The sequence below is a fragment of the Tursiops truncatus genome, chromosome 14, assembly GCF_011762595.2.
Source record: "Tursiops truncatus isolate mTurTru1 chromosome 14, mTurTru1.mat.Y, whole genome shotgun sequence".
NCBI classification, from domain to species: domain Eukaryota; kingdom Metazoa; phylum Chordata; class Mammalia; order Artiodactyla; family Delphinidae; genus Tursiops; species Tursiops truncatus.
This window is the reverse complement of record NC_047047.1, coordinates 73,132,530-73,150,495: the sequence shown is the minus strand read 5'-3', so window position 1 is coordinate 73,150,495 and position 17,966 is coordinate 73,132,530. Positions and strand designations below refer to the sequence as shown.

The window sequence follows — 17,966 nt, the reverse complement described above, 5'->3', positions numbered from 1 at the left end:
ACTTAAGGGTTGGCTCAGGCTCTAGTGTTCCTTGTCTACGTCTCTGTGGGTGCCCCTCAGCAGGTCCCACTGCTCCTGGGCTCTGTGTACAGTGAGGCAGGATCCCTTCCATCCTCCAGCCTCAGAATTTAATTCCCTAGAGATGGCCACTTCCCTCTTCCCAGCTTCCAATCCCTTTCCCACTAAGACAAAACTACATAAACGCCCTTGTGGACGTGGCTTTCAAGAGGTGAGCTTATCTCACCTGACCATGTCTCCTCTTGCTCTGAAACACAGAGAGATGTCCACAGCGTATTGGCTCCAAACGAAATGACCAAACTCTGTATTAGCTTCCTTTTGCTGCTGTAACAAATCACCACAGCGTGGTGACTTAAAACAGCCCGAGTTGGTTATCTTACGGGGTCTGTAGAAGGACACTGGGCTAGGATTAAGGAGTTGGAGGGCTGTGTTCCATTCCTGAGGCTCTAGAGGTGAATGAATTCCCCTGTGTTTTCCACCCTCTAGAGGCAGTCCTCCTTCTTAGCCTCATGGCCCCGGCATCGCCTCTCTCTGACCTGCTCACAAGGAAGCGACATCCTATTGGAAGCAGACGGGTAAGCCAAGAAGTGCAGTCCTATATGGTAAGTGAGGAGTGGGTTGGGCAGGGAGCAGGGTGGGAGCGTGCAAGGCAGGGAGGCTCCCCAGGGGATGGTATCCAAGCCAGCGCTTGGCTTCACTCCTCTACTAAGCTGTGGAAAAACTCGAAGGCAGGACTGAACCTAACTCATCCTCTTCCTTCTTTTGAAGCTGGGTTCACTGCTTTGTGCCTGGTAGACACCCAATAAATTCCACCTGTAGTGAACTGGTTCAACTCTTTCAGAGTCATTTTTCTCTTTGGGGCCACAGTTTTGGAGCTGTGATGTGACGGGAAATCAGGGACTGAGCCAGCATCCTGGGGCAGAGCCCTGGCCGAGGGTTTGAAGGATTTTCTTCATTATTGTACATTTTCCTCCCATTGGAGGTGATTGAAGCTGGAAGCTCCACATCCAGTTGTGGGGCCTCACCAGGAATCTCCCCAGACATCAGGGAACCGGATTTGAGACCCTGCCCTTGGTTTCAAGCAGGACTTTAGGATCACTGGTGGGGGGGGGGGGGGGGGGGCGGGGTTTGATCAGTGAGGGATGGCTCGTCCTTTGAATTTCTTCATAAAGTCACATGCGAGGAGCGAGGGGGATGAAACTGAGCAAGTGAAATACTTGGCAGAGTGTCAAGAAGGACTTTCTGGGCAGATCTGTTTGCTGTGCCCCAGAGGGAGGGGCTGCTGCCAGAGTCGGGGGACGCCTGGGAGATTCTGGTCTCCAGTCAAAAAGTTCCCCTTGCAGTGCCTGCCCGGTAAGGCCCCTAGGCTCTGAGCATCTTCTGCCCTCTGGCCTCAGATTGTTCTCCTTCATTCTTACCTTCTTCTTCTTCACTCAGAGCTTCAGAATGGGGACCCCACACAGTTCTAGGACCCATAGGCTGCAGGGGAAGGCTGATCACAGGGATGTCTGAAGCAAGAAATCCTGGCAGAGCAGGCTAAGGACAGGGCTGAACTCTCAGGGGGACTCACACAGACCAAGGGAGGCTGAATGGAGAATCAAGGTTGCCTTGCTACTTCCCCTGGGCCATCATCTCCCTCCTAGACGGCAGAAGCTCAGCATCCTTAGCCCCGCCTAAGCTCTTGCCAGGACCTGGAACGTACAGGGGTGGCAACGCATTAGACTTCATCCTGCATTCTTTCGAGGGCCATCCTCCAGGCCACGCTTCAAACCAGGCCTGGCAACCAATTAGTGGATGGTGAAATCAACAGAGTGGATGGAGACCCACCTAGCATTAAGAAAAAAACCCACATAGAATCAAGCACAGTTGAAAATATCCTAGTATATCTCAGGAATAACCGTATTACTCTGTGAAAACGTGTTTCAGTTTTGTGTATGGTATATAGTATACTAAATGTGGGTTGCAAGGTGCAATGTATTTCTTAATGCGGGTCAAGTAAAAATAGAGCATCTCAGGAATCGCTGGGGAATCCAGCGACTCCTGGCGGGAGAAGCTGCAGGTCTGACCAGGCAACTTCATGAACTGTAAATAAAGATGCATAAACCATCCAAAATGTTCCTTCCCGGAGACCTTGGGTGGGGTGGGGGTGGGGTCAGTGGAGGAGCATTGGCTGGGAGTAGGGAGGCTGGGGTTCTGAACCTGGATCTGTCGAGTCCTCCCTGTGAGCCATGGGTGCGTTGCTAACCCCTCTTCCAACCTCAGTTTTCTCCCCTCTCAAATGGGGAGGTTCCATTGTGTCTGTGTGAACTGCTGCCCTCTGGTGGTGAACTGTAAGATTGCTGATTGGCGTGGAGCTGTCCGTATTCTAGGTGAGCCTCACCGCGAGGTGGAGTGTATAGAACCCCACACATGTGTTGAGTTCTCCGCAAAGGCCCCAGCTGCTCAAATACTCTGCCAGTTGAAATACTCCCATGCAATAGTGTACAGTACAGATCTTTCACTCAAAGATCCATTTGTCCATGAATATTGAATAACCTTCCAAATTGTGTGAAGTTCAGCTATGGGAGACTTCAGGCCGTGAGATTAAGATAGCAGCCTTCACCAGCCTGGTCAGCTGCTGGCTTTTCACAGTGTGGGAATTCATTGTGGGGTTGAAGGTCAACATTTCTGGGGTGGCAGCGTGAGGACCCTGAGTCCTAAGATGGTGATGTATCTTCTTGACCTTTGCCCACAGCTGGCCTCCTTCCCTGCAGGCATCGTTACCAAACGTCAACTTCCAGGGCCAAGGACCGAGGCTTCCTCCCAGGGGAAATACCAGGTAGCCAAAGGTGTGAAGGGACCCACCTGCTTTGGATCTCTTTGGATCTCTGCTTAGCTGTATGCCAGGCATCCAGATGCGCCTGCTAGGCCTGATCGTATTTTTTGAAGCTGCTGAGAGTGGGATCAAACATTTAGAACATGGAGTTTGTCTTGCCACTTTCTTCAACCTCTTCTTTTTTTGATGGTATCAGCACCTGTTTGCATCTCCAAGGCTCTAATTAAATTCCCTTCAGTCTTTGACCCAACCTCTTGCAAGAGAAGTGATTTTCCAAAAAATTTCTTACTTAAACAGCATGCTGCATTGTTCTGAGATTTATGTCTAGAGAACTAAAAGAGGACTGAATGTTCCTGGCATTGTCTCTGGATTTAAAAAGGTCAATTGCTGGCGTGAGTAAGGCATCTTCAAATCCCCCAAAGCAAATATCTTGGATCATTGCATTCAACAGGTGCCTAATACTTGTCTGTGAAAAGGTTGGAGGAAAGAATGGGTGGAATCGCAGCAATGGCCCTTCAGATGAAGCTTCTGAGCTCTGAAGGCACAGTGCAAACCCCACTGTTACACAACAGGACAGTGACCTGGGGCCAAGTCAGGGTGCTTTATCCACGAGGTTGAAAGACCCAAGCAAACATTCGACAAAATGGAGTTAAACACTTTTCAAAACAATCGTTTAGAGTATTAGACCACTGTCTTATTCTTATGGGGGGTCTGAAGGGCCTGCCCAGGATGGCTTGGTTTTGAGGACATTACCGGTCAGCCGCAGCCAGGAAGTGATTAGCGAGTGCCTGCTCCCCAGACGTGGTCTGACTTCTGGGCTGAGTTCAAAGCAGAGTTCTTAGTTTAATAATAATACAGGATTAGCTTTCCTTTACAACTCCCCATGCTGGATCTATTTTGAAGAAAACACTGCAATGTCCATGGAACTTTGGGGGCACAGTGAAGACTTGGAGAAAACATTTAGTGCATATTTGCATTCTTGTTCACATCCTCTCATAATGAATCATGGAGAAAATAACCCTCCCTTAATTCTCTTGGTGGGAAATGGTGGTTATTTCTAATGGGAAGAACAAAGCAGGTCTTGAACTCCTCCCATCACCAATGTGCTGAAAGGTGGTTCCAGAGCTCACGAAGGATACAGGCTTGCGTTCACTGATTGCCGGGTCATTTAAAGGAATCTGATTAAAAGTTCGGAAGAAATGCTAGGATTCTACAGAATAATTGTCCAAAGCTGTGGACAAGTACTGATGGTAGCATGTGAGAAGATTTTAGCCCAGATATGGGTGAATATTTTCATTTCAATGGCATTTATTTATTTTTAAAATTTATTTATTTATTTATGGCTGGGTTGGGTCTTCGTTTCTGTGCGAGGGCTTTCTCTAGTTGTGGCGAGCAGGGGCCACTCTTCATCGCGGTGCGCGTGCCTCTCACTGTCGCGGCCTCTCTTGTTGTGGAGCACAAGCTCCAGATGCGCAGGCTCAGTAATTGTGGCTCACGGGCCTAGTTGCTCCGCGGCATGTGGGATCTTCCCAGACCAGGGCTCGAACCTGTGTCCCCTGCATTGGCAGGCAGATTCTCAACCACTGCGCCACCAGGGAAGCCCGGCATATATTTATTTTAACACATATTTAAAAGATATATAACTAGCACACCTGTGAGTTCTTGACTATTTTAGGAAAAGACTAAAGAAGCTATTTAAGTGAAAACCAAAAAAGAAAGGAAAGCGTGTTAATTTAAAGAAAACTAATAATAGTGAAACTTGTGAGGCTGGTGCCTAAACAATGAAGTTTGCTGAACAGATTGAAAGCAAGCATTAAATTTTTGTAGTGTTACTAGAAGCAGTACGCAGATGCTGGAGTCTTGTTTGGTACAAATATTCAGGACTTGGGGGAAGGCTCAGGGACTATGGATGTGCTTGGAAGGAAGCCTTAAGGGCACAGCCAGTCTTTTTGGTTGTGGGGAACACTTGGCTCCAGGATCTTTCTAGAACGAATCTCTGTGAGTCCATCAGTGAAGACCCCCAGCAGGCAGTGACGTCTGCTCAGGAGAGCAGACCTTCTCTCAGACTGAGCCTGGATCTCAGAGGGAAGCTGATAGCTCCAAAAGCCTTCCCGTCTGCCCACCTGCCGGGGATGTCATTGCCTGGCCCTTGGAGAACCTTCCACCAGGGCTATCACACCTCACAGTGCATCAGAGTGGAGCCCAAACTAACAGGTGTACCTTCTACTCACCACCTGGGCATGCAGGCTGGCATGTGAGTCCACTGCATCTCCTTCAGGATAAAGACAACAAGGGGAACGGGCTCTTGTCTTTAATCACTTTTCTGAGTCTTTGCTGATAGGGGGGTGTCCTGGGCAGGGTGCTTAAGAGGACAACTTAACTGTCGAGGCGTCTTTTCTGTGGAACCTCAGTCGTGACTGGAGAATCCACTCCTGAGCCTGGCCCTGCTCGGGACCCTGGTTTTCTCAGAGAAGGAACTCAAAAAGTGCCCAGAGCTGGTGCTGGGGATGCCATTTGGTGGTCTGGGAGTTGCTGATTGCTTTCTCTGTCACAAAGCCTTTGATTTCCATCGGCTCATGTGTACACATGTGGGTATTCTTGGTGGCCTGACCATTGAGCATAATTAAAAGAAATGATTGGCTTTCTCTTGATGCAAACATCTGGTTTTACTTGAAACAAGATGACTTAGCTGTTTCAGAAACATTCTTGTAACCCTGGATTCACATTTTCTTCTTAAAATATATATTTTCTCTGTTAGGGCAGCATGTTAATGTAAACACTCCGTGTAACTGACAACCGACAGTTTCAGAGCGTGTGGGGCTCTAAGCACTGGAGGAACCGCAAGAATGATTGCGTTTTTGATTTGATCACTGGAAATCTGTTTCAACAGTCACTCTGATTTAAACAATTACTCTGATTTATACTCCAAACGCTGTAATTTGCAGAAAACGTAACCATGTGAGGACATTTTTCTAGAGTATGTCTTGGCAACTTTGTTTTGTTGTGATGTCATTCCTTCAGCTTCAAGGAAGTGCTAGGGAATCCAAGAAAGAAAACGGGGCCTTTTCTTTCTGATGGGCTTTCTGGCCACCAGGGGGAATATTCTCAAGTCTTACCACTCCCGGCCCCTGAGGCCAACTCTGCCGGGCTAAGAATGCCATCCAGGACAGAAGGAGACCCCAGGTTTCCTGAAGGTCAAAGAGTTAAGGACCAGGAGTAGGGTGATTGGTTGTGTAGTCACTCCCACCATCTACGGTTAAGGAGGGCAGGTGGGGAACCTCTTCTTGCACCAAGTTCATTCTTCAAAGCCCAGGTTGGCAGAGCTAGAAGACGGACAGGAGGTTTAATCCCTTCATTGCCCAGAAAGGAAGATCCAGAGAGGGAAAGAACACCACCCAGGTTCTAGAGCAAGTGTCAGAGCCAAGGGAAGAACTAGGTCCTTGGGTTTCTGATTCATGGCAAGATTGAATTGTAGGCATGGAATGGCAAGTTGGTTCCATTTTATGTATGGAGAATGTGTCTCAGTAAAATGAGAATACAATTGTCATAAATCAAAAAAATTAAGCAGCCCATGTTTTGTAGGGTGCAGCTTCAGAGAGCTAGTACTCAAAGTATTAGCTCTGTTTATCCACCCCACCCCGCACCCGCCCGCAACACCACAGCCAACTACCGCAGCTGGTCAGTGCTGCTGGAGAAAGAGCCACGGAGGGCAATTCCCTGTGGCCTTGCTCTGCCTGCTGGCTTGGTGACAGCTCAACCGCCATAGGCACTGAAGGTGCTTGTTATATGAGGTAGCATCATGCCTATGGGGATGGCACCAAGACCCTTGATGGTGCTGGGGTGCCCAGCCTCTCTAACGGCATCTTCCTAGACCATCTGCTATGGATTAAATGTTTTGTCTCCTCCAAATTCATATTTTGAATCCTCAGTGTAATAGTATTTGGAGGTGGGGCCTTTGGGAGGTAATTAGGTTCAGATGAGGTCATGAGAGTAGGGCCCCCACAATGGGATTAGTGCCCTTATAAGAAGTTGAAGAGACCCGATGCCTGTCTCCCTCCTCCCTCCATGCCACCCCTTCTCTCCTCCACATGAGGTTATAGGAAGAAAGCAGCTGCTTGCAAACCAGGACCTTCACCAGAACCTGACAAGGCTGGCACCCTGATCTCAGACTTCCCGTGTCCAGAACTGTAAGAAATAAATTTCTGTTGTTTAAGCCACCCAGTTTATGGTATTTTGTTATAGCAGCCTGAGCTAGGACACCATCTGTCTCCAACCTAGCCCTAGCCCAGGAAGTAGATGATTCTCTTTAAAGTTCATCTCCTTGATAGCTATAGGCTTAGTTTTTCAGTAACTCCTTAAAATCACTTATGTGGCTCTTATCACTGAGGAGCTGTAGGATATGACAGGTTCCATCTCCACCTGGAATCTGCTGTGTGATCAAGAAGGGGTCTGATCCTTGGCCATGCTCCAGTGTCCTCTCAGTTAAATGAGGGATCAGACCACCAAGTGCTGAAGTCTCTTCCAGCTCCACTACTCTTTGGATCTGTGACTCTATCATTTTTGTTTATATGTTTTTCTTATTTAAACAGTGATACGGGCTAATGGTGGACAGTTTTTCCCACTTGAACCACATACTCTTTGAGGTGTGAAGTTCATCATGTGTGTCACCGCTCCCACAGAGCCTGGAATGGGGACCTTCAGCCAAAGGCATGCTCACAGCCTGCCACTCCTCTTGGGACTGTCCTGCTGACACTAGCAAAGACTGTTGTGTGCTTCTGAACTACGTTGGTGTATGTAGCTCTTGCACGATGAATGGGAGCCTACAAATACTCAGTTCCTAGTACAAGAGTCAGAGCACAGCTGGATCTCAAAGATGGTTTGCTAAACAGCCCTGGATTGGCTATTTGACCAATATGTCCTGCAGTAATAAGTTTATCCATGCTAACCACACTGATGAAAGAAATTGTTCTTTCTTTATTTTCCTAAAACTGATCTGATATTCCACATGAGCTCCCACACACAGGGTGGTGAAAGAAGAAATAAAACTAAATTTTGGTCCAATTGAATAATTTCAAACTGATTCCAGCTCTCTTGTCTTCTCCTTTCTCTTACTCCATATGGCATTTGGGTGTGGGAAGAGGGAATACTATGTTCTCAGATCCCTCAGGCGTTGATGACCCTCCAATTTCTGAGGCAGTGTCCTTTGGTCTGGTCACTGCTTGCCTTGCTGTCTTTGATGGCTGAGGTCAGCAGCCGGTGAGACATGTGACTTTACTTCTCTATCCTCAGTTGCCCTGCTTGGCTGACTCAGGGTCTGCTGCATCCTACGTCTGACTCTGACCTGAGAGGTCTCTGCAGTGGGTCATTATTCCGCCTGCCATGGCGATCCATGCAGACACTCTGGCTCCCAATGCAGTGGCCGTACAAACCCCCCTTGGAGGGCCTGTGGGAATGTCTGGGTCCCAGACACGCCAAAAGGAAACTGAAAATGGCTCAGAAAAGGTAACTCAAGCTTGGTCTTCCCTTGGCTCTAGTACGCTTCACAATTAACTTTACTTTGGTGTGGTTGCTGCCATGTTGGTACAGGAATAGACTTTGAAGTGAAATTAACCCAGAGTCCCAAGTGGGAACCAGGACAGGAGACGCTTCTGGCTTTCCCTCCGATTATTCAACATATTGGAGCCTCTTATCTCACTCCCTGTCTCTTCTGCTTGTTCCCCCTTCTCCTCCTAATCCCTCAGGACTGGGAGGGGTGAACTCCTAGCTTTTCCTTCCTCTGTATATTATCCTCTTCCTGAATTTGACAGCAAGTCTCATGGCCTGTATACACTGTAGAAAAAAATTCCATAGTCTGAATTTCTTCAATTGCTACGTGAGTCACTCTCAAATTTACACTTATCTTCTGCCTGAATCTCTATCTATTGATCTGTCTGTCTGCCTGAATTGTTTTCTCAGTCTTTACACTTGGATATCTAATAAGAAGCTCAACCTTAGCATAATCAACACTGTAACTGTTTGGCTGCCCTGTCCCCGTATCTGTCCCCTATTCCAAGCATTTTTCATTTTGGTGACTAGAACTGCCATCTACTCAGTTGCCCAGACCACAAATTTTAGAGTCATTTTTGACTCTTCTTTCTCTCACATTCCCACGTCTAATCCATCAGAAAATCCCATTGGCTCTAACTTCAAAATATATCTTGGACCCAAAACATTTCTCATCATCTCCATGGTTACCATCAGCATCTACGCTACCATTTCTCCCACTTGGGCCATGGCTACAGTCTCCTAACTGGGATTCCTTCTTCTACTTGTGTCCCCATAGAGCAGAGTTTCTTATCTGGGGGTGATTTTGTCCCCCTGGGGGTACATTTTGCCATGTTTAGAAATACTTTTGGCTGTCTCTACTGGAAGGTGGGAGGGTGCTACTGGCATCTAGTGGAGAGAAACCAGGGTGCTGCTAGCAGTTCTGTAAGATACAGGACAGCTCCCCACAACCAAGAATTACCTGGAGGCTTCCCTGGTGGCACAGTGGTTAAGAATCCACCTGCCAATGCAGGGGACACTGGTTTGAGCCCTGGTCTGGGAAGATCCTATGTGCCACGCAACTAAGCCTGTGTGCCACAACTACTGAGCCTGCGCACTACAGCTCGCGAGCTACAACTACTGAGCCTGCGAGCCACAACTACTGAAGCCCACACACCTAGAACCCATGCTCCGCAACAAGAGAAACCACTGCAGTGAGAGCCCGTGCACCGCAATGAAGAGTAGCCCCCGCTTGCTGCAAGTAGAGAAAGCCCGCACGCAGCAACAAAGACCCAACACAGCCAAAAATAAATAAATAAAACAAATTTATTAGGAAAAAAAAAAAAAAGAATTACCTGGCCCAATATTTCAACAGTGGCAAGGTTGAAAAACCCTGCCAGTCTCCCAACATAGTAGTCAGGGTGGTCTTTCTTAAGTATAAATTAAATTGTGTCACGCCCGTGCTTAAAACAGTGTGGCTTGCTAGTGTAATAAGAACAAAATTTAAATTATTTATTCTAGTTTCGAAGGCCCCATAGGACCTACCCTCTTTAGACCTCCCCTGTTTCCTATTTCTCCATTCTGCTCATTTACAATCCTCCAGCAGCAATGATCCTTCGTCTTTCTCTCCAATTTCCTGAACACATTCCTGTCTCAGGGCCTTTGCACTTGCTGTTACTTCTGTGTTCTCTAGATTTTGCTTGGTTGCTATGTCATCACTCAGGTCTCAGGTTAAATGTCCCCTCCTCAATCAGTCTTTCCTGACTTCCCTAAGGACCACAGGCCCTCTACCCACCCCTGCAAAACAGACAGACACATCACATTACCCAATGTTATCTTCTTAGTATTGATCAATATCTGATATTGTATTACGTTAGTTTATTTGTGGTCTGTCCCCCCTAAGTTTCTTGAGGATGAGGCTATTTTTCTAGAATGGACAGAGAAGGGCTCAGTAGATATTGATGACTGCATGCCTGACTGATTGTCAGTATGTTGAATAGAACCTAAAGAGATTTAGAACATCTTTTCTCTCTAGTCAGTGCCTAGCTTTCAGGCCTATTGTCTTACTGTGAAATCGTATTTCAATAATATGAGCTGAATATTAACTCTTTTTCTATGCATTCCTGCTATACCATTACTAGCCACCCCATACCACTCCACCCAACTAATATATACCTTAGCTGGTTAAGGACTAGGTCATGCTCAGGGGAATACAAAAGAGAAAAAGTATTACTCTTACAAATATAAACAAAGTGTTCAATCTATTATTAAAAAATCCTCCACTTCTTCTAGGAGGCAAACCCCATCCCCCTCTTTACTCCCAGTGGGTAACAGGATGGGCCCCAGCTGGTTGCCTTTTTGCTCTGGTCTTGGTAACTGAACTTCTTTCAGTTGCTCCCTTCCCTACAGCACAAACCTAAGGCTTTACCTAAAGCTTTACCCAGCATTTCCTAAGGCTATTTCTACTTTGGTGAAGAGAATGCGTTCCCTTGCACAGTAGGAGAGGAGGCTAAAATGCAGAAGTGCTGGATTCTCAGGAGGCGTTTCAAATACTAGACTCCCTTTTGCCAGTGTAGAAGCTGCCGAGATTTCACAGACCCAGGAGGTGAGGTCGTGGGAGTGTGCCTTTTGTGCATGAGTGCGTATCGTGTGCACAGATCTGCATGCGTGCATCAGGTGTATATCTGTGCTTGTGACATCCCAGAGGTCACAAGATCAAAAATGGGAAAGGATATTTTGTGTCTCGGCCCACGGAAGAGTAGTGGGAAGAGTGTATTCATGTCATTAATCTAGCGTTAGCCACAGGAGTTAGTAGCATTTGGCTAGATGACAGCTATTTACAGTTTTTCATCATTTATTTGCAAATGACCTGGGTTCAAATCCATTTAGTAGTTTGATTTGGAAAAGTTACTTAATGCTTCAGATCCTCAGTTTTTTGATCTGTAAATTGTAGCTGATAATTCATTTATGATGGTCCAGAAAGTACCAAAGCTCAGTCTCCACCATAATAAGACATCTCTCTCCTGCCCTCCCCTTGCTGGCTAACAAACACATCTGCTGTTCTTGCCTGAAAGTTATGGCGTCTTTATTACCCAGATTGGGGGATGTGGGTGAGGGGAAGACATGGGGGCTTATAGGATGTCCACTGCAAAGGGCAGGGTGCTGCTGAAGGACAGGGGCCCAGCCAGAAAGGGGAAGTGGGGCAGGAGTTGGAGCCTGTGCTCGCTTAGTTGGGAGCCATCGTTTTCTTACCCATTAGGGATGAGGGAAGAGAGAGGACTGGGGACATCTGTCAAGCATGTGAAACAGGTGGTAAGAGAAGGAACTAGGGAAAGACGATCTTTGAGAAGATTCTCTCTGTTAGGATGGTGATGCCACTTTGGTTTTTCCTTGAGGGACTACAGTGCTGATTGAGTCGGTTCTTCTATCCCTTTGATGTCTCCACAGAGTTTCCTTTGAGTGTGGCATCATGCTGAGACAATTCTTTCAAAAGCAGAACCAGAAAACCAGACTTGGTTCAAGTTAGAACCAATTTGCACTGTTGTTGTGAGGATTAAATGTGATTTTTGTGTGTAAGTCTTCAGCACAGAGTCTGGTAAATATTAAGCACTAAATAAAATGTAGCTCTAATTAACATGCTAATCACAGTCTTATCTCTCAAAGACTAACGAACTTGACTCTCAAGAGTTCGCAGTCTCTTTTACGTAGCCCTTAAGACCATTTGCCACTGTGTTACCTGTTGTGGATTTTCCCTTGACAACTCCTACCCCAGGCTCAGAGCTGCTTATGAATCTAAGACTAACTTCTGAAGGTCACTTTAACATCCAGAGAAATGGGGCTCAGCTTGAAGGATACCTTAGTGATAACTGGGTATCACAAAGGATAGATCCTTCGGAAGTATCTTTGGGCAGCAAGGGAGTGACAATTGTAATGGGGAGTTGACGGGTTGGTTGGGTTCCCAGTCATAGGGCCGCTATAGCCTGATGAGGGGTCCCAAGAATGCCAGCCAAAGCCCCTTCCCTCTGCCCACTCACCTCACTCCTCCCCAGTACTGAACTCTAATAAGGCCCAAGCTTGCTCTGTGGCTCTGGGACCGTGATTTAGTTCTTCCCAATCCCACACGCTCGGGGTCAACAAGGCATAAGGCAGGTGTGGCCGACTTTTAAAGAGAAATCGCGATGGCCCCAGGACCTACACAGTGTCTGGCCCAGTGGAAGCACGCTTTACCATGTTGTGACCGGAAGGTGGAGAGAGGCTTTCCCCAGCCGTTGGCTACCTTTCTCCCCACTGCAGTGCTCACTCTCTGCAACCCCCCTTTCACTTAAAGCCCCCCTTCAGGCGCCTGCTGCCTTGTTCTCACCTTGTTCTTTATGTGCTGGTCTCAACTGTCCATTCATCACCAGGGCAGGACGTCCATCTCTTTTCATCGGAAGCAGTTTCACAGGGGGGTGAAGAGTACAGACACAAGTGCCAGATGCTTAGAGTAGAATTCCAGCTTCACAACTTACAAACTGGTGACCCTGAGCTAGTTAATCTTTTCATGTCTCCACATCCTTATCTGTGAAATGGGGATACTGATAATGTCTGTCCTGTAGAGTTGCCACAAGCTTAAATGAGATAATATGTATTTAACTCTGCCTGGCATGTAGTGATCGCTGTGTAAGTTTTGTGGGGGTAATGATGGTGACGATGATCATGGTTACGATGATGCTGGTGGTGGTGATGGAGGTTGTAGTGATGACGGCGATGGTGGTGGTGATGATGGGTACATCTGCTCACTGAAGCATTAACATAAACTCTTCCTCTGCCATTACAAAGGGCAAGTGAGTATTCCTAGGCTGGCCTCATACCTGGGCAAGGATGACAGTCAACCTCTCACGTGATGTCAGCAGGTACAGAGGGTCCTGCCCTCCTCTGCTGCCTGACAGCTCCTCCCCTATTCTAGGGATAGTAGATGTTAGCGGGAAGATTTCTGGGCAAGATTGCAGTAACTTCTCCCCCATCTATTTCTGGCTATGCTTTTGGGGTGAGATTGAGCACGCTGGTTCCTGATGTTACGTGGACTCAAGAGTATGAGCTCCTTGAGTTCAGGGCAGAGACGTGATGCTGTTTATCTCTGTGTCTCCAATCCCAGTGAGTCCCGGAGTGGTGCTCTATATAGGCTGCATGGATGGATGGATGGATGGATGGGTGGGTGGATATGTAATGAAAGATGAACAATTAGCAATTTTTCAGGGCATTTGTTGGCCGCCTGCAAGGTGAATGATGTTTGGCCCCTCTCCCTGATATCTGCCCCCTGAGGGATGTCTCTGGGGACAGGAAAGGTTGAAAAGAGAACAAAAGGAGAATCTGGGAGGGGGCCATAGGGCCATGCTGGGCCATGGTCAGTATTCCATGACTGATTGGGCAGTGAATAGATTTGAAGAAATGAAAGTGTTCTTGGAGAATTATGATGCTGCTGACAGGTGCCTCCACGGATGCCCAGGTCTGCCCCTTGTCCAAAGAGACTCGGATGCGCAGGGTGTGGGACCTGCCTTCGGGGGTTGCCCATTTTGGGGAGGAGTCTCATCATGAACATGTGAAAAGTAAAGCTTCATTCTAAGCTTTCGGCTCAGTTGAGGGTTATTTGATCATAAGAAACAAAAACAAAAACTACTCAAATGAGCTTAAGCAAAACAGGAGGATAAACAGTAAGCAGAGGGAGGGGCTGAGAACACTGCCAGGCTTCACGGAGTCTGGAGAGTCTCCAGGGGGTGCTTGTCAGACTATCTGTGTCTCGCTCTCTGAGACGACATTGTCTCTCTGCTTCTTTCGGCTCCAGGTTCCTTCCTTGGAGCTTCCTCTACAAGGCTCTTCATTTCTGTTCCTTCAGAATCTCAGCTTGCCCACGGCTTTGGGTTGCCCTGACACCTACTCTGGTCCAAACTATGCATGACCTTGAGAGCCTCAAACGTTTTTACTGCAGTTTCTGTCTCTCTTAGTTCAAATTCTAGAGAGAAAGAAAACGGAGAGAGAGAAAGGTTCAGCCTGGCTGCTTCTCTCTCCTCCACCCCAGTCACTAGGCTCACAGTAGGGCTGTAACAAAACTCAGAGGAAAGGGGCATGTGCAGTGGGGACATTTCAGCAGAGACAGACGCAAGGCATGCCACAAATGTACGTGGAACGAATGAGAGGGAGTCTCTGGAGTTGTGGCTGACTGGTGACATGTGGGAAGGGCTCCGAGGTGACAAACCCATCCAGCGCTTAAGACTCTGTGCTTTCACTGCTGAGGGCCCGGGTTCAATCCCTGGTTGGGAAACTAATAGCCCACAGGCTGTGCAGTGTGGCCAAAAAAAAAGAGAGAAGAGAGTTGGGCGTTAAGTAGGTTTGGTGCTGAGTGGTGGGGGGTGATGGGAAAGTTGAGTTCAGATCCCCTGAGCTTGACACTCTTGTCGTAGGCAGGTCAGTCGAGCTTCTGGAGGCGCGGAAGATGCACACAACGCTCCTCTCTGGGGGGAGCTGACATGCAAGGGCGGGTTCTCTAGGACCCACATCTGGGACAGTCTCCTGGGCTGCAGAGATGAAGACCCTTCAGAGACGATGGTCACTCACTGCGGGGAGGGAGGGAATAAGGTCCCACAGTTTTCTCCAATCCTGCCCCAGGAAACTTGTCCCAAGCTCCTTCCGAGGAGAGACTTTTGAACAGAGTTGGTTTGCTTTGGGGCCCCCACAAGAGCTCCACTCACTGAAGTCATCTGCACTTCGGCTGGAAGCTGAGCTACTAGTTGGGAAAGCCCTGGTTTCAAGGCCAGTTTGGAGGTGAGAGAATAACCACGAGGACGAAGTCCAAGGAGCATATTGGAGGAAAGAGCAAGGCAAATTCTAGAACCATAATGGAGAGTGTGAGAGCCCCTGGGCCCCAGGAGAGGAGGGAGAGAGTCTTAGGGGCTTAAACCCCAGTGACTTTCCAGGATGGAAAGACAGGGTCAGAGGTCACCAAGAGTGTGCTCGAAGGCCTGGGTAGTCCCCAGGGGCAAGGTAACTCAGGGGGAAAATCGAACCTATACCCTTGCAGGGACCGTCCAGGAGGAGCTCTGTCCTGTACTAAAAGGATCCAGTTTAACTCAGAAAACATGTCCAGGGCTGAACTGATAGCCTGAAAGAGAAAAGACCATCTTTCTCCCTCAGAGACTTCCACAATGGCACATGAAGAAGCGGCCTGACCCACCTTTTTGCCATCTGATTCAGGTGACAGGAACGAGGAGGGCGGGACAGGGGGCGGCCTGCTCAGAAGCGCCTGCGCAAGCCCCAGCCCCAGCCCCTCCCTGGCTCACCGGGGCCCTGCCGATGCGATGCGGAGGAAGCCGTAAAGAAAGGGCGGCTGGTAGTTCCTGCTGGTGGTAATGGATACATCTGGAGGGTGAAAGTGAGTCATTAACCGAGATCCATGACAAATTTCTGCATGTTATTATTTTATATTTGTATTTAAAAGTCGTCGTCCTGGGCTGTGACAGAGGGGTATGCTCAATATAGAATTTCTGCTTTGCCTGGAAAACTAGCTTTTGGCTGTGAAAGTGGCACATTGTCAATTGTCTGTATTTTGGCCTTCACACTGCATTTCCTTCCCTGCTGTGAGGCAGTAACCAGGCACATACCTTCTCTCCGCCTGCCCCAGGCTCCTCAGAAATGCTCCTGTCTCTCGACCAGAGCTGTGACCATTCTGTTGAGGGTGAGCCCTAGCGCTCAAGCCCCTCTGCTTTCCAGGCCAGCCAGAGGCCCCACCGGCAGAATGAGGCCCCCAAACTTCCTGGAAGGAGAACAAAAGGGAGTTCTGATTTGTTGAGGATCTTAGAATCTCTGTGGCCCAAATAAATGCTTGTTGTCATGGTGACAAGCTTCAGCTGGGACCCTGTGGGCATGAGGTAGACAGAGTCCATAGGCGTGGCCTCTAGCCTTTAAGCTGACACTTAAAGCAATTAAGCTAGCGCAGGGTAGCAATTAAGATGACAGTTTTTGGAGTTAGGTTTTGGTTCAAATCCGTGCCGCATCACTTACTAGCTGTGTGTCTTCAGGCAATTGGTTTAACCCCACCGAGCCTCAGTTCCCTCATTGGTAAAATGGGAAAATATTAATAGTAATAGTAATAAACAACTTCAGAGGGTTGCAGTGAGGATTAAAGGAGAAAACACAGGCAAAACGCTTCTGTTAGTGACTACGACCTAGTATTTATTTGAAAAGCATCAGCTTTATTGGTGCTATGTTTGCGTTCTGCCTGAGTTTTAAAGTCTGGTGTAGGCAGTGTATCAAGGCAGGAAAAGCTCACTGCATGCTTTAAGTAGCATCTGGGAAGAATCTGTCACGTTTTGGAGATGCCAGCCAAAGAACATCGTATTTCCAGCCAAGCACCTTGTTTGTCCAGCTACAGGGTGTCGCATATTTATCTGAGACAAAGTCACCCCAGCCCCATTTTTCATATTTACTTCTCAAGAAGTACAGCCAGAAGAGGAAATTAAGTTGTGGCTTGGTTGCAGCCCAAGATGCAGACATTTTCCTTTTTGATAGGAGCATCTGCCCTTCCAGAGGCCCCGCGAAACATTCAGGAACTGAGAATCACTTACGGTCATTGGAGGAATTGATATCATTTGAAAGAGGGCTGGGAATAATGCAAATGTCACGTGGTATCTGCTATGCACAGAATAGAAGGAACAAACCAATTAACTGATGGAATGTGGGGCATCTAGGGGAACCGCAGGGGCTCTGAAAGGCCAAAGAAGAAAAGCAGCAAAGCAGGCCCCAGGTGGACAGGAGTCAGCTGCTGGTGCTAAGTCTGGGCAGAACTAAAGCCAGTCTAGTGGTTTTGACTGGCACTGGGGCAATCTCCCAAATTCTCACTATCCTTATTTTCTTTCTAGGATGGGCACATCTCTCTTTGAACTGGTAAGTTCCTACATCAGAGCCCAAACATCAAGCCCCGGTTCTGCCCTTTCTGGAATCTCCAGTTTCCCCTCACTTGTGGCTTTGCTTTCCTGCCGCTTTCTGTGGCAAGTGTGTCTGGATCTGCCTCTTCTGCTGACTTGCCAGCTCAGGCTGAAGACACCGAGTCATGCCCAGATTTGAATCTCTGCAGCAGGAGTAGGTTTTTAGTGGGTGCCTAGTGCACCAAGGGAAGGATCTTGGGAAAGTGTACAATCATCGATTAGCAATGTCTGCTGTGGACAAGGGCACACACAGCATAGGCTGATCAGGGACTAGTGCCCAGTACGTGATTTAGAAATGTTGGTACAGCGAGTAGCCAAATGAGGAATGAATAGAACAGACAGAGCAGGTGTCTTCCTAAAGCTCCCAGGCAATTCGTTGTCGAGTGTGGACTAGAAAGCTGTCTTCTGATGGGCAGCTCTGAACTCTTCTGTGGACCATTTGCTTTTGCCTGTGGCTCAGAGCTTGGGGGTTGTGAGAAATCACCAACAGAAGTGGGAGAGAGAATCTGGTCAAGGCCAAAGCACTCTCTCCAGCTCCTGTTTGTTCTGGTCAGAAACAGATACATCTGGAGTCAGCCTAGGGAAGAGACCTCAGCTGAAAAGAGATAGACCACACTAGGGGATACCTGGCTTCTGTATCACTCAAACAGAAT

The 17,966-nt window shown here is 47.9% G+C and overlaps 1 long non-coding RNA gene across 1 annotated transcript in view; it reads left to right on the top strand.

Annotated features, from left to right (window-relative positions):
- The first annotated feature begins 507 nt into the window (after positions 1 to 507).
- LOC141276355 (uncharacterized) overlaps positions 508 to 17,966 on the top strand; it is a 70,201-nt gene continuing 52,742 nt past the window's right edge. The window contains exon 1 of the long non-coding RNA XR_012325793.1: positions 508 to 620. This is a non-coding gene — a long non-coding RNA (uncharacterized lncRNA). The remainder of the gene's footprint in view (positions 621 to 17,966) is intronic.